This window comes from Plodia interpunctella, chromosome 4 (assembly GCF_027563975.2).
Source record: "Plodia interpunctella isolate USDA-ARS_2022_Savannah chromosome 4, ilPloInte3.2, whole genome shotgun sequence".
In the NCBI taxonomy this organism is placed as follows: Eukaryota; Metazoa; Arthropoda; class Insecta; order Lepidoptera; family Pyralidae; genus Plodia; species Plodia interpunctella.
Window position 1 is genome coordinate 2,106,492 of NC_071297.1, and position 16,901 is coordinate 2,123,392.

A 16,901-nucleotide genomic window follows, 5' to 3' on the forward strand; every position below is an offset into this window, starting at 1 on the left:
ATTTTAACGGCTGAGGACTTCCTCAGCCGTTTACTTAATCGGTAAATATCGAAGATAAAAGAGAGAGAGAGAGGGAATAAATAAATAAAATAACTCAACGGTACTATATTTTATAACAAATACATATATAGATAAATATCCAAGACCCGGGCCAATCAGAAAAAGATCATTTTCCATCATGACCCGACCGGGGATCGAACCCGGGACCTCTCGGTTCAGATGCAAGGACTTTACCACTGCGCCACCGAGGTCGTCAAATAAAAAAAAGAGAGATGGAATAGGAATGAGATATAAGATATAGCATTCAAATTCATAAGACTTTAAGAGCTCGTTCTAATAAGCGTTATTTCATCGCGCATTAAAAAATTGTTGCCTTGCAACTCAAGTATTCGTGTATCTGTTCTTACGTGCTTATTACGCCTAGATTTTTTGCATTGCGTGGGGTTGGACGGTAGTTGATCAAAGGTTTTTAAATGGCTCGTGTCCTATAACATACAAAATCCACATTTGTTAAATCACGTTCTTGAAAAGCTGCGGTGGCGTCGGTTGCGCCGCTTCTTTTTCACCTGCGATTTGGAACTAGGCGGTAGACTTAATTCGAAGTAAATTTTAAGTCAATATCATCCTAAGCTGAATAAAGGAATTTGAATTAGCTAATATCTCGAAAAAGCGCTCGTGCGTATGAGACCTAACAACATTAATTAACCTGACTACAAAAACAAAGTAGCCGGGTTTGAACCGGCGACCGTCCGGTAACGGTTCGTCGTTCGAGGCACTTAACCTCGAACACTACGCTACCCTTGATTGCCGCGTATGTGGGTAGTTAACCCCCTTTATGAATAACGGGGTATAATTAGCTTGTGCTAGGCTGCGGTGAACACGGTTTGCTTGCTAAGTAGTATATACAAAAATCTTGTGATGTATTCGTATACTCTCACTCATCTTCTCGTATTCAAGGTTGTATAATTTTCTCGTCGTTTGACGACCTCGGTGGCGCTGTGGTAAAGTGCTTGCCTCTGTACCGAGAGGTCCCGGGTTCGAACTTCGGTCGGGTCATGATGTAAAATGATCTTTTTCTGATTGACCCGGGTCTTGGATGTTTATCTATATATGTATTTGTTATAAAATATAGTATCGTTGAGTTAGTATCCCATAACACAAGTCTCGAACTTACTTTGGGGCTAGCTCAATCTGTGTGATTTGTCCTAGTATATTTATTATTTATTATTTATTCCCGGTATATAATAAAGGCGAGAAATCATATAGTTATAGGTTAGGCTGGTACGGGCATATTTTAAGAAGAGATAAAAATCACGTCACTCAAAGGGCATTAAATATGGAAGTAAAGGGTTCCAGGAATAGAGGAAGAGCTAAAAAGAAATGGATGGAGTGTGTCAAGGATAGTATGAACAAGAAAGGAGTATCAATGGATATGGCAAATGACAGAACGACATGGAAGGAAATTACATACCCACTGATGTGGGATAAGGTCATGAAGAAGAAGAAGAAGATATAATAAAGGCGAATTTAGATTGAATTGTGATCAGATTGATGTGATGCTGACTGTACCAGTTGCTTCCGTAATCCACAGTTTAGAGTTTGGACAGAAACCGGGCAAATTCTGGGCGTAAACCCATCTAAGCCCACAGGTAATTTGCGCAATCAAGATTATTACAACGCAATAACCCGCTTCATTATACGGTAGTCGAATTAACTAGATTTCATACTGCGTAATATTTATATTTAAATTTATATTATGAAGCATGATTCATACTAGTTATGTCTCAGAAATCCTCCCTGTCCCATGGAGGAATATAGAGGGAAGATTTTAAATAGGATATTATCAGACTTCTTTCTTTCATCTTTGCATATTCAGTTGCATTCAGGGCTGCGACGCCGTGAAATCCATAAAAAATAAAAACTAGCCTACCAAAAAAGCCAAGCTAAAATGATTCAATTGATTCATTGAATTATTCATTGAATGGTTAGATAAATAATAAACTAATGCGCAATTGCTTAACATAACAGATTAATAAGAAGAGTATTTAAATTTGACAAAGCATAAAGACGATTAGGTGAGGTAAAAGTTATGGGATTTCTTAAACAAATAAATTTTATTACATTAAATAGGTACACAAACAGATTACCATCAAAACAAGGTTTCAGTATAAACATAAAATAAGATTCTGGATTGTATTTTAGTTATATGTGTATGTAGAAGAAATTATTTAACCATGTCTATAGAACATAATATAATCATAAATTTTGCATCAAAAATACCTTTATGAATATTTGCAAAGCTTACCGGATTTACGGAAATATTGTCTCCGATCCAATATCAGAAAAAAATAGCTGAAAATAACAGTCTGATCCGGTTTTATCCAATATAAGCCGGTTGGACAAAGTCAGGGCACGCGGCTCAGCGATCCATAAGATTTGGTTCGATCGGTGGCGCCAGGCAACGTGAGTTCTAGTTTTAGTCTCATTATTTTAATTACTTCTTACTCGCGTTTTCTTCTTCTTCAACTTTCTCTTTCTTTCATCGTCGTGGTTTGATTCGCCGCTGTAACGACCTAAATTAACGAACGCTGTAACGACGATTTTATGATTATTCGTCTACCAGATTTCAATACTCTTTTCAATACTTTTTGGGAATGCTTTTGTTGTCTATCAGCTGTCAACGCTTTATATTCCCAAGTCGCCTACGGGATGACGGATATCATTTCTACAACGAGAACCATAAAACATTACATGGTTTCATTTTTTTGTTTTCAATGACGATTTGAAACTAAACGCATTGTTAAAGTCCGGCCAATAGGTCGACCAATAGTCGGCCATTGCCTAACTCTCACCATGCCCCAAACAAATGCTGACAAAGTCCGGCCCAACCTAATTTTAGTTACAGAAACGGCGGACCATTGAAATTTGATCGAAGTTGAAATTGATACCGCAAATACTTTGTGTTGACACCAAAACTAAACTTGAACTTAAAGTGTTGTTAGGACTTTAGTATTTCTGTACACTTTCAAGGAAAAAAGACAAAGATTTTATTTTGCATGCCATTTGTAGATATGAAAATACATATTTTTTTTAGATAATTATATATTTATAACGCTAAAACTGAAACAAAAGGAATAAATTAAATAGTAAAAACTAAAATTTAAATAATAATGCAAAAACAAAGCAACAAAATCAATCCAACAACTAGCTATTCAACGAAGTTATTTAACACGACACAAAAAATAAACGCGTAGAATATCTCAATCGAAATGATATTGCAAGCTAAGAAAAAGTCCAAGGGAACAAAATGCCATTGCCACTTAGCACAATAAAAATCTCCATCACAATTTCTGCACCTTCAGCTCAACAGCTATATATTCTCATGTAATTGATACCCAAGATAACTTTGTTTCCAGCCGCGTAGCCAGCATAGTGCACGGGACATGTTCGAGATATTACACGACATCAATAAAAATAAAAAACAAAATGGCGCGTCTCCTACGGCGGCGTACAATGCTATTTTGAATCCGTTGTAATCTCTGCCATCCTTGTAATAAAGACTATTTTGTAGTGACAATTCCAAGGGTTGTTTCACATAGGTGCGCGCCGTAATATAATTTTATTACTATGCATGGTGATTACGATAAAGCTATTTTAGGAGAAGGGACCACAACAATGAACTCTAATAGCAGTCTCACAGATCGGTCATTATCTCGAAAATGACGATATTAAGTATTATTTTAGGATCAGCATCGGGGATTTTATGTTTTTATTTCTTAAAAAATAGTAACCGTTCATGCCAACAATATGCTATGATCTATAAGCAAGTTATCTATATATTTTACAAGCATAATTTTAAGTAGTTAAGTACTTGGGATTGTCGACGGAAAAGACGTCTATAGTTTCGTTTTAATAGTAGGTAGACCTTTTTCAAGATCAGTGCGACTCGGCCCGCATCACAGACGAATTAGACTGATACTGAAAATAGTACGATAAGTTTATAAATGAAGTATAACGAGCATGATAACTTAGTCGACTCTGCGAAGTGGAGACTTCTGCCATCCTGTCGCGCTGTCAAAAGAGCCTATAAAGGATAACCAAAAAGGAAACGACCTGCCGGTTGTCTCAGGTACTGATGAGCTATTGAGAGACCTGGATCTCCGAAGAGATGACTGGCAAGAAGTGGCGCAGAATAGGATAGAGGAAAATTCTAGTATCGGAGGCTAAGGTCATCTTTGGTGACGCTGAGCCTTTGGCTGGCATGATGCAAAGACTAAGCAGGGGCATGTGGATGCCATGGGTGAAATGATCTTAATATACAAAAATACCTTGAAAACATTATACTCCAATTTTCAGCATTCGTGTAAAAGACATGCCAACGCTAGGCTACGACCCGTGGGAAGCCATACAAGGCAATCCGAGGTTGTATCACTAACCTCGTATTCTGGTAGAGGGCCTCTTAGGGGGGGGAATTAATGGGAAACTTGTAATTAAACCTGAGTTAAACCTTATACTAAACTACTTGTTTGTAAATAACATTTCATCCATTTCATGGATAAATAGTCTACTTTTTTAAATCAAGGCTTAAAAGCGACTTCAAACTCTACCTATGTTAGAACTGAAGTCTTAACTTTAAAACTTTAATTATTAATATAAATATTTCTACATGGTACCTATCGTGATTACTTTGTTTCTTATCAGGTAGGTAGTTACTGAGAGATTAATATAATACTTACATCGGATATTCCGAACACAGTTTGATCTAATCATCTCCCCAGTTGATTAGATCAAACTGTGGTTTGTCGTATTAAAATTTGATTTATCAAGACTAGGTATATAAAATAGAGAATGCAAGATGAGTCCCAAATTCCCACGCATAAACTAAAAGCACCGGACTATGAATAAAACAATATTCGATGGAAATGTTATTACATCTATTTTATTGCCCTCCCATTCTACGATCGTTGTGACCCCAACAGCTCATCAGCGCGACAATATGTACAGTTACTTGCAAGAATACATAGCCAGGTTCCTGGCATTATTTGCAAGCGACCTCTGCACTTCGCTCGACGACGTAATGGACATTGCGCAGTATAGACGACGATGTTGGAGGAAAATGAATTCATTTATTTTAGTTAGATTTCCAGATTTTATAGAACCTGTCCAAAATATCTCGCCATCTGGTCTCTTTGTTTGCCTGGACCCATGAGGTTGACCCAGGAGGTGACCCAACTTTGCCCAGGATTGATTTGCTATTCGATGCAAAAGTGCTAGTCCTGTCTTATTTCTGGGGAGCGAACTTTAGGACTATTTCGAAACGTATTTAGTTGTGATATGCCGTCTTCAAATTTCGCCCGATCCTTACTTAGTTTTGATGGGAACAATTCATCAAAACTAGGTAATGGAATAGGGAACCATTTTTTTCTTCTGTTTATTAAGTAGGGTAAGCAAAAAACACAATATATAGTACTATGACAAATCTTATGTAAACTTATAAATTAGTGTGCTCTCAACCTCAACACCGCTTACCACATGTTGTTATTATAATGGTTATTAACCTAAACATTTCCAGTTCAGAGGGGATAGGAATGGATTATCCATTCCTATCCCCTCTGAACTGGAAATGTTTTCAGGACACATGCCTGGGGATGAAGGACGAGGATATATCTCTAGCATGTTAACAATTACGTGTCGTTTTGTCCGCGAAAGAGACAATACTGGTGGCATACGTGGTGGTCACTTCACTCGTTCGTTATTTAAATTTTATACTCAACGCGGGAAAATTTTGCAATTATTTTCGGGTGGGTCGGCCCCGTTGTTACCTCCGTTGTCTGAGTTTGTGTTTATTGAGCCCACGATACAAGCTAAGCATGTTGAGTGTTGTCAATTTATTCAAATCAAAATATTTGCTAAGTAGCGCTTAGTCTACACAAGTTTGGTCCACTTGAGATTTAATACATCCGCTAGGTAGTCTGTCAAGCAGTACTAGGGCCGACCAATTTACATTGAGTGCCCCAAGTCCAATAAAACTTGTACACAAGTCCAAGACTTGCCTAGCGCCTAAAATATTGCCTTCTCGTAAACGGATTTGATTGCCACAAGTAACAGGAGCACGATGGCGCGGTGGTTCACGCGCTCAGCCCGCGATTGTGGCGGTTACTTTCGCAGTGGTCGGTTATTGGATGGGTGACCAAAAATGTATTATCTCGAGTTCATATAATGTTCTTCGGAAATCCTTTTTTTTGAAGTAGCCTTCTAGTAAACTAAGATTGACTAAGAAACAATCTATACATATGATAAAATTGTAAGTGGGCTATATTACATAGGAGATATTAAAGAATAATATTTATGGGACTAATAGAAACAAAAACATTTTTATTTTTGTCTGCTTGTCTAAATCTTTATTCGCGCATCACACAATAACTACTAGATGAAATTGGATGCGATTTTAATAAGTTATAAATGGACGCACGAAACAAATGCAGGGGACGCCGCGGCCAAAAGCTAATTCAATACAATTTTCGCTTAAGCTTATAAACTGACACATTACCCAGCACAGCGCCGACAATAAAATATACTAATGGCCATAATGATTGGCTAATAATGACCAAAAGAATGCTTATTGTGACACAGTTGTACAATCAACTACAGCTCTCGCTTAGTTACGACCCTGTAATTGTGGCAGGAGCCGGTTGATAACAGATAGTGGCACAAATTTGTATTGTGGTCTACATTTAAATGGTTTTCATGCTTATGTTAATGTACTCATAAGTATCAAAGCTGAATATTTTTTATTGAAACAAATTTATCGGTTATCAATTATATGTATATAATGTAAAATTCACACAATAAAGTCTGTGCGTCACACACACACACCTTTTGAAGTTTAACCATTAGACCACAAGCACGAGCCGATCCTTAACATAAGCAACTTAAAACATTAATGAATTCACCATGTGACCAAATCACATCATGTTTAAGAGTACAGTAGCAAAGATATACATATTAATAAAACGTGTAACGTAAGTTGCATGGAAAAATTATCGCATTTCAGATGACAGATGTAACATCATTCATGCAAAAATGTAACGGGCAGGTTATTTGACAACAACACGTGCAAAGCAATCTTAACTTCAACCACAAGTAAAACTGAGCAATTTACATACAATTACAGAACAATAAACTGAAAAGCGAGTGTACAGTACACTCGAGGGCGAAACTCGGGAACGCTCCCGCGGGACAAGCGGTTACCGGGTAATATACCGGGTAATAAACTTGACGGATGAAAACGATCCCACGGGGTCGCGGTGTGCGGTACAATGTGGACACGCGTTTTAGGGTTAACAGTCAGTTCGTCGAAATTTCGCTGTCTCATCATCACTATCACTACATAGTATAAAATAAAGTCGCTTTTTCTGTCCCTATATCCCTATGTATGCTTAAATCTTTAAAACTTACGCAATGGATTTTGATGCGGGTTTTATTTATGTATAGTTTGATTCCTGAGGAAGGTTTAGGTGTATAATTTATTAAGGTTTTACCTGAGCGAAGCCGGGACGGGCCGCTAGTTTTATTATAAAGTGCATTTTATGTAAATATTTGTCTCGCATTGCGCTTTTTGTTACATTATCGGCTGTGACGATCCGAAGCCTAGAGTCAGCTTGAAATGATAAATATTTCAATTTTGATGATAAATATTGATCTAACCAATAAATGTTTCATTTTTTTTGTTTCAGTTTAGCATTAAGTGATTGGGAAGAACTGACGCCGGATGGTTAAAGGTAAGTATTTTTATTTAATTATTGACAAATCCATGGGATCCTGGCATAATTGGTATCCTGGACATATCTCAAGCTAACCTCTTTTTGAAATTCCTCGCACTAGCTATCGATCTAATCGAGCATTAGGTACCTGGCGTCCTAGCTGAGCTTCAATCGCGACAGCAGTAGCGTTGTGCGGAAATACCTAAAAGTTTGTTTTTTTTTTTGCTCGGCTCCTTGTATATAAACAAAATTCATCGATAAATACTGTGCAGTATTTGCTGTGCAATACTGTGCAGTATTTATTGATCATTGATTGTGTTAAAAAACAAAATATTAGTTCACAGGTTCACACTCACTCTAAAGTAAGTCAATTTCCTAAACAGTTTAATTTATATTCCTGTAAAACAATAAAGACATGGTGAGATTATTTACTAATTAGTACTTGTAAAAATACAAACTTTGACATATGCGTGCGGCCTGAGTTGTCGATGTAATCTTCCAGACACGCACCGCGTCGTGCAGCACTCCGTCGCTCAGTAAGGACCGAATAAGGCGGCATACACAAAGACTGATTTGGGCGCCTTGTCTTAACGTTATACTTAAAGTGACATGAACCAAGTCGTTAGCAAACTTAACAAGAAAACAGACTAGTTCGTAACTTAACTGATGCTTATTAGAGCAGGCGAACGTGTTACATTATTCATTTTGTTGTCGTACATAATGGATAGTTTATATATTATATTTATTTTGTTTTGAACTTTTATTTGCTTTTGTTTGCGTGGAAATTGTTGTATCGAGAACCGTGTTCATATTAAAATGAGGTTTACCTAAAGGCTGATTTACAAAAAACGAGCGAATGCTCGGCTCATTCTATCCCCAATGCGGCTGATTCTTTGTGTAAATACACCTTTAGAGAAATGTTATTATGGATTCACAACATTTGTTTTTACTCATCGCTAAGGGATAAGCATTAGGGAAAGTTCCTTAATGATATATGTGAGTTTTCCAAAATAGTTACAGTCTATGAATATTATCATAATGATCCGAAATCTATTTTGTCTAGATAGATCGATTTGATTGATATTAACTTGCGTTTGAAATGAGCAAGGCAAACGATTCCATTAATAGTGCCAAGAAAGTTGTTGTGTGTGTTTCATTCCACGTAAAGACCACAACCCTCAGCCATGAGGGGAAATATGATACACATTATAAAATGTATAATCTAGATAAAATAGTTATCTAGATTATTATCTAGATATTTATTACAATTCTTTGACCTTGTCAACTAACATAATGCTAGGGATGGATAAAAATAATGCCATCAAAAATGTGCTGTAAAAAAACCAAGTCTCGCAGTTTTTCTACCGTTAAAAATTGTGAGATCCATGTTACCAAGTCGATTAATTTGTTTAGTCTCTACTTAAGGGATCTTCTGTCTTAAGTTATTACGCAAGTTATTATCATATCGATATTTAAAATCTTTTAGGTTTTTAATAAAAAGATCGACTTTGCCATCGCATGATAACACAATGTATCTTACAAGTAATACGTATTAACCTATCCTGACGCGATATTTTACCCATCACAAAAAGTGCACAACGCCACTAAAGAACACTTTTCACTTCAAAAATCTTTCGGTAGAATATGCTATATATGATGAGTATACATTTTGTCTAGTTTCTAATTTTTGTCAAAAAAAGTATAATAGTAGCAAGAAAATACAAAAACTTTTTCGGTTTGTTTGTTTCCTTCGGACAACACTTTCCATATATTTCCATGTTGCTAGTGCATTACCATAATATTGTCTTTCCCTTCCGTACAAGTTTCGGTGTATATTTGAGTTAACCCTTATCTTTTTCAGTATATTAATAACAATATTAATATATGGAATTATATAGCTATAAGAATAACTATGGTGATATTACAAATTACAATCGTAATTTGAAAAGTCTTAAGGTCGCGTCAGTACTCGTGCCACGTGAGTTTGTATACCAATCTGACTCATGTATATAGTAGTTTACATAGACCACCACCTGCTTCCGCTGAAGGAAAACATCGTGAGGAAACATGCACACTGGTTGATATTAACATGTGTCTGAAATGGGGAAGGCAATGGCAAACCATTCCATTAATAGTGCCAACAAAGTTGTTGTGTTAGTTTCATTCCACGTCAAGACCACAACTCGCGAAATGTGAAACACATTGTAAAATGTCAAAGTTGATTATTATTATCATTAAAGATATTTTCATCTGTGGGCCATGACCTACCATTAGAGCCCAACACGGTCTTATCGATGACCAACGGCTTAACGTGCCTTCCGAAGCACGTAGTGAAGGCCAGTGCCCCTGCAGTGGTGATTTTCATCTAAACACTTGAGATAGATTTTAGCATTTTTGGGAGTAAATAACCTGAAGATTTTAGCCACTATAGCAAAACATTACCATCTAATAATGGTTACATAAAATTTCATAAATACCCACGTAAGTAATATAGTAATTTACATACAAGCATAGCCGCAAAGCAAGTTAAGGGCGCCATTCCACCAGCGTTGGTCGAGGTAGTTAAAAGTTTGCAAAACTATTGAGCTCCTGTTCAATAGAGCTATGCTCTCTGCGAATTATGACCCCGGGATTCGCGGCGTCTTAGCCCCGAATGAAACCAGAAACACAAGAAGATGAAGGAGTAAGAAATGTATAGTAAATTTCTTCGTCTTATTTACACACTTATAGAACACTAGCTTTTGCCCGCGGCTTCGCCCGCGTGAATTTCATAGCAAAATCTCAGTATTTTTTTACCGCGTACTCTGTAAGACTGGTAAACATATATGATTCAAATTCGCATTTTTTTCTCATCTTCAGTTCAATTTTCTGTTTCCCGCTGCGTGTCTCGTCCCGCAAACTTGTCCAATCCCGCTTCCTGCTATGTAATGTAAAATAGATATCCCATACCGTTTCCTATATATTGTGACATCATGTTTTTTTGCAATATGTCCCGTCCTTTTCCCCACTACGTGTTCCCATTTCCCGATCCTACTCCCACTCCCGCTTTCTGCAACGCGTGCCGTCCCATTTTCCATGACGTTTTATGTCCCGGTTTTATATTAACCACAAACGTAAATTAAACATTTTTAGTATTAACCATTACTGCCATTTACTACAAAAAGTAAGTGTGCCAATTTTCAGCTTTTTATCTTGAAAATTGTATTAAGTCCCATACAATCTTTCACCCCCCTTATGAAGGGGTTGAGGGTTAATTTTCAGAAAAATCTGAAACACGTATTCATAAACGACCAAAATCCAAATATTCAAGTCTCTAACTTCAACGGTGTAGAAGTTTCATAATTACAGATTTCACCCCTTTCCCCCCCTTCGGAGTAGAATTTCCAAAAATATTCTCTTAGTGCTCACCTACATGCCAAATTTCAGCTTCCCGCCCAGCCGTTTCGGGTGTATGTTGTCTGTCAGTCAGTCAGTCAGTCACTCAGCCAGTCAGCCAGTCAGCCAGTCAGTCAGTCAGTCACTCAGTAACGGAAGAGTTTTATATTGATATATTGATACATACTGCGCCCATTATATCTATATCAGACTTTAATCGATAAAAACAATTTGTTTATATTCTGTCTGTTTACAGCTTTCTACAAAATGTTAAAGTAAATCGGCTCCGTTGATTGTTATTTTAATTTTCCTACAGCACCCCTCACATTTTCCAGGATGACATATCTATAAGATGTTAACCCGGGATTCCGAGGAATTTTTGATTCATAATTAGTTTTTCAATTATCCTACGGGAACCTGACCATTTACCGGGATGAAATGTATCTAATTTTTCTACAGGACCCTCCTCATTTTCCGGGATGAAATGTGTATAAGTTTTTAACCCGGGATTCTGAGGCATTTTTGATTCATAATTAGTTTTTCAATTATCTTACGGGAACCTGACCATTTACCGGGATGAAATGTATCTAAGATGTAAACACGGTATATAAGGTTTTCTTTTAAGGTTTTTCCTACATACAAAATTTCAAGCAAATCGGTGCAATAGATTTCGAGTGATGCGCGTTCAGACAGACAGACAGACAGACAGACAAACATTTCCGAAACTATATTTTCGTCATCCATATCAGTAACTAAGTATATTCCATGAAGAATTAAAAAAGAAATCCAATGTACAAATTTGGCCTTTCTTCAATTTTATTATATGTATTGATGATAAGTGAATTATTTATATTCAATTACATCTAAAGCGTAGTTTACTTAGCTCAAGTGGAACCGCAGCCTAATAGCGGAATCATTTACATTTGCATATCCTGCAACCGGGTCGAAGACCACAATTTATTTAATTACAGAAAATCCCGTTGGCTACCAGCCTTGAGGAATCCCATTCAAACGTAAGGTCTTCCCGGATAGCCATCGGGATAACTCGTAATAATATGTAATTCGTTTTGTAATTGAATTGCTTGGAGGTATTTGAATTGCACTCCTTATTAAGTGGCAGTGCATGTAATTAGATGTGGAAGTAGTTATTTCTATCTGAATTAGATGCTATCTAGAATTGCCTGTCAGCATATGAGTCAGCTTGTAATTAGCACACGTTTTGTAGATACACTTTTAGGAAAATAAATGTGCACTACACATTAAATTCAAATTATTTATTCAGAAATTTAGACCTTCACAGGCACTTTTTCTCGTCAATTTTTATATTTATAGTTATTTCTCACAAGCTACAAACTACTGGCATTTCGGAACGACCACTGCTGATAAGAAATGCCGAAAGAAACTCATTTGAACAGTGTTGGTTCCTATCATGCCAGATCGTGCCATGCCATTATTGTTTCTTACAATGTTTTTTTTAAAATAATATATAAAAGTAAAAAGGTATATCAAAACAGTTTATGATTGTGATCCGAGTGCTGATTATAATATAATATATAGATAGATGTGAAACACAATTAACTTACATGAAAATATATGTTCACGAGTTGACGCATGGGACAGCCATCGCGTAGCTCAACCATAATAGAGGGAACCTCACGACCCGGCCCACGACGCCACCACCAGATTGACCATTTGAGTGAGCATGACATTCCCATGACCTCACAATTACAAATCTTATTAGTTGAAACAGAAGTACAATTCAGACACGTGAAGAATCACGTACATGTTTTACAAATAAAATTTAAATGTCACAATATATGAATTATGAATTATTATAACAAAAATAAAATAAAAATTATGAATAAAATAATAAAAAACAGTAAAATAAAAATTAGGAGATCATGTGTGGAGTGGCAAAGTTGTCGGGCAGAACAAGAACATGAAATATGAAGTTACAGAAAGACTCTTAAAGTCAGCAATGGATCATACTCGTATTGGTTTTCTAATGACCATATTGAGGTGTTTGCTATCAGTCAGGATTCTCATTTGAATTTATGCTCTCTTTAATTATAAGTGTGTTAGTTTGTCCTTCTTTCACGTCAAGACGGAGCATTGGATTAAGGTGTGGAGATAGTTGGAAGGCTTGAAGTGATGTAGGCTACTTTGCGGGCGGACCGGCGAACAACGTAAAGTATATTTTTCTAGGTAGACGTGATAGAAACGGAAATAAAAAATGTCTAATAGGTTCTGTCTTCTCTGGCTGGACCCGCTACGCCATATTTTATTGTTCCCCCCAGGGTCAGGCGTCTCTGATAGCCATCGGTTTGATAGCTCAATTACCGGAGTATCACGATCATGGCTGATAGCGGTAGTTTTGGTGGCGTATTAACGGTTATAGGCTATAGGCGCGTGTCCACTTATAGGACGGTCTATCCTCATTGATCCCAGCGGTACGTTGCGTGGATGCAGTGAGTTGCTGCTCCGTTGTTATATAGGTAGCTTTGACGCTCGCCGTCGGATCAATGCAAGATCAAGTCTCAACGTGCGTCAGCGCACGTCAATGGGGACTGTTTTATGCGAATTTCGGAAAAACGGAGGACGGGAACTCTGTTTTACTGTTTTGTCACACTAGTGTGCTGTGAAGAAGATTTTTTCTTCACACTATACCAGATATTTACTTAAGCGTGATCCCAGTTCTCTCGGCTGTGACGTTCCCAAGCCCGGGGGTCATATAGGCCTGTTCTAGGTAACCGTGTAATTTTACGTGTAATCTAAATTTGTTTTTATATTTAGTAAGCTTTCGTCACAATAACGGTATTGGTAACCGGTTACGTAACGCGTGCGCGCCTATCTGATGAACTGAGTCAATATAAACATTACTGGATCAGCCATGCAGTCAAAAACTTAATATGTGCTTCTGTAACAACGCGTATTTATATAAAATAATTACCTGATAGGTCGATTAATAAGTAAGTAGCTATTTTTGGCAGAATGCGCATGTTTATCTATGACCAGACCCCTTTAAAAACCAGTAAAATGGACACAAACTCGATCAGATTGCAACTGTTACAGTATTTGACCTCCAAGCCGTAGTGGTCACCACACCCGTCCGCTATCTGGAGGTCTTTGCTTCAATTCCCAGCATCGGCAAATCAGGTAAAATATCATTTGTGTTGTAGCCTCGTCATCCAGTCATCTAATTCCGCGTACTTTGTGATGGTATTTAATAACTGAGTACTTGCACTTGTCAAGTACTTACTTGCGAAGATAACTGTTATTAGATTATAGTTAGTAGTAACTAGTTTTAGTTATTGATCGCGTTTATGGCTTGGGTAAGTGGAGATGATGGCAATTATCAGATCAGATTAGGATTTGTTACATTGATTTATAGCCTGTATCTTTATCTTATCTCTGCATGTTCCTGGTTGCGTTAGTGGCTGTGAGCCGCGAAGCCCGGGTTAGCGTAAAAAAACCTTAACATGTTTTAGGTATTCGACTTTGATTTTTCTGCCGTCAACCCTATGTAATGAAATCTCTAGATAAAGCCAAATCTAAGGTTCCTTACTGCGATTTCTTTATTAATATGTATAAGTATTTAGATTTTATGTGACTTGGCCATTGAATTCTACTTACCAACATGTAATTATGCTTAAAGAATATTCAACGGCCGGTTATTTATTAATAATCTATCTATCAGAGATCTATTTGATGGGAATTGGTTACGATTCTAAGGTAAGTTTACGAAGCATACTTGCTTGTAGTTTACACACGTGCGGATAGTCGCACAGTACACGTGTATCTCGCATTCCTATCGCAATCGTGACTGTGTAATTATTCACGCCCGTGTGTTCCCAGCTCTGTTTCCTTATTACCTCATAAATAATGATAAACTGTATGGAAGTAATACTGTGAAGAGATCATAAAATGATCGCGATGTGATAGTACGACGCTAAATAGTTAAAGAGTAAAATTGGGTCAAACACTGCAGACTGACTCTTCTGTAACAATATTTTGACATATTAATGTGACAAGTCGGTTAAAAATATATGTCACCGGTTCAAATATGTTTATTTTTACCGTGGTCTCTGTTCTATAGCTGCAGAATCAATCGGAAAAAAACGCTCACATCACGAGTAAAGAATATTTTAGCGAACCTTGAGCGCCGATGCTTAATGGCTACGGAGAAAGCGAGAAAACGCTCAGATGAGAGAGAGATGGACTATATTTATTTATAGATCAGAACACTGAATATCGAAGATGCAAAAACCCATAAAAATGGCAACTCAAGTGACCTACTACGAACCACAACCCATTATGCAACTGTGACCATATATCCATTCTTTATGGCTGACCATAAAGACTTATACCGCATTCAAGGAATACTTAATGGTCCCCGATTACCATTCGTTTATCTGTTAAACTGACAATAAGGGCATCTGTCATACGCGTCAAATAAATCGCGCGACCGACGCGCGTCAGTCGCTGGACGCGTATGCGATTTGTCTTGTCGAGAATAGTCGACGACTAGACGACTACATACAATAAGCAAACCGATTATTTAATATTATGATGGTCATAAAGAAGTTATATTTTTAATCATTCGTTCATTTCGATGTTTCATTCCTTTCGTGTGGTATAGCGTTGGTAAATACTATTTAATTTAGAATATGAAGTGAAAAAGTGCCTGTGAAGGTCTAATTTCTGAATAAATTGATTTTTACTTATATGCCCTCCATGATTATTTTAGAGTTTCTTCATAATGTCAATACTCTGCCTTGATTACATCCTAGTTGCTATGCTCCTATGATCCCCTGGTACTTCAGATGTTCCTTGGCACCGGGAATCACATACCATCAGGTGACCCGCTTGCTCGTTTGCCGCTGTATTCTATAAAAATACATATATTCATTTTGGAGGATTACAAAGTATTAACTATCTAACTTTTACTACTTTAAAATAATACAAAACGTGACAACGTAATAAATGGAACTTCAAAACTATTCGAACCCTGCTTGGATATGCGGATGTACGGGACCCGGGACCCAGAATTGAGGACAACCGGCAGCCATATATCTGACCCCTAGTAGCTACATGATCTCATTATGTGTCATATTGTAAGGTATTTTGCTCCAGCAAAAAGTAGTTTCCACTTTATATAAGCATCCATACTTCTTTCGATATTACTCAGTAGGGACATCAGCAAAAATATCAGGCACTTAAACCGCGTACAATATTGCGTGTCTGTATTTTTGTCCCCGTATATCTGTCGGGGTATTGTTCGCTAGATACACCACACGGCAGGCGGTAACGAGGAACAGTAGGGTGACCATAAGAGTCCTTCAGTCGTCTCGCGAGCTACGAATCAAACCGCGAGATCTGTAATGGCGGTGCCACTTGCAATGTTCCTGTGACAATGTATTTTCTCTTGTTTGAAACGATTATTTTCGACCTGTATGTGGCAATTAGTTCATATAATTTATTTATTGTAACATTTCCTATTTGGCTATGTATTTTCCAATATATTCCTTATTCTTTTTATATATAAATAAATAAGCACTTAAAGGCAATAAAACACACTAATGCCATATACATTTAACAAAAACGAAGCCAACAATCAATCAAACAGTAATCACAAATGGATTGTTGTACCTACGTGTAACAACGTATATCACTATAAATTGTAAGTACTAAAGCAATTTAAACATTCCGTATTGATACTTTAAAATTAAATCTTAGCAAAGTATTCACTGGACTATATCGCTG

At 37.1% G+C, this 16,901-nt stretch overlaps 1 protein-coding gene across 1 annotated transcript in view; it reads left to right on the plus strand.

Annotated features, from left to right (window-relative positions):
- Prosap (prosap) overlaps positions 1-16,901 on the plus strand; it is a 165,910-nt gene that overhangs the window by 18,372 nt on the left and 130,637 nt on the right. Inside the window, exon 2 of the mRNA XM_053770166.2 lies at positions 7,737-7,781. The gene's annotated coding sequence lies outside the window, so the exon portion shown is untranslated. The remainder of the gene's footprint in view (positions 1-7,736; positions 7,782-16,901) is intronic.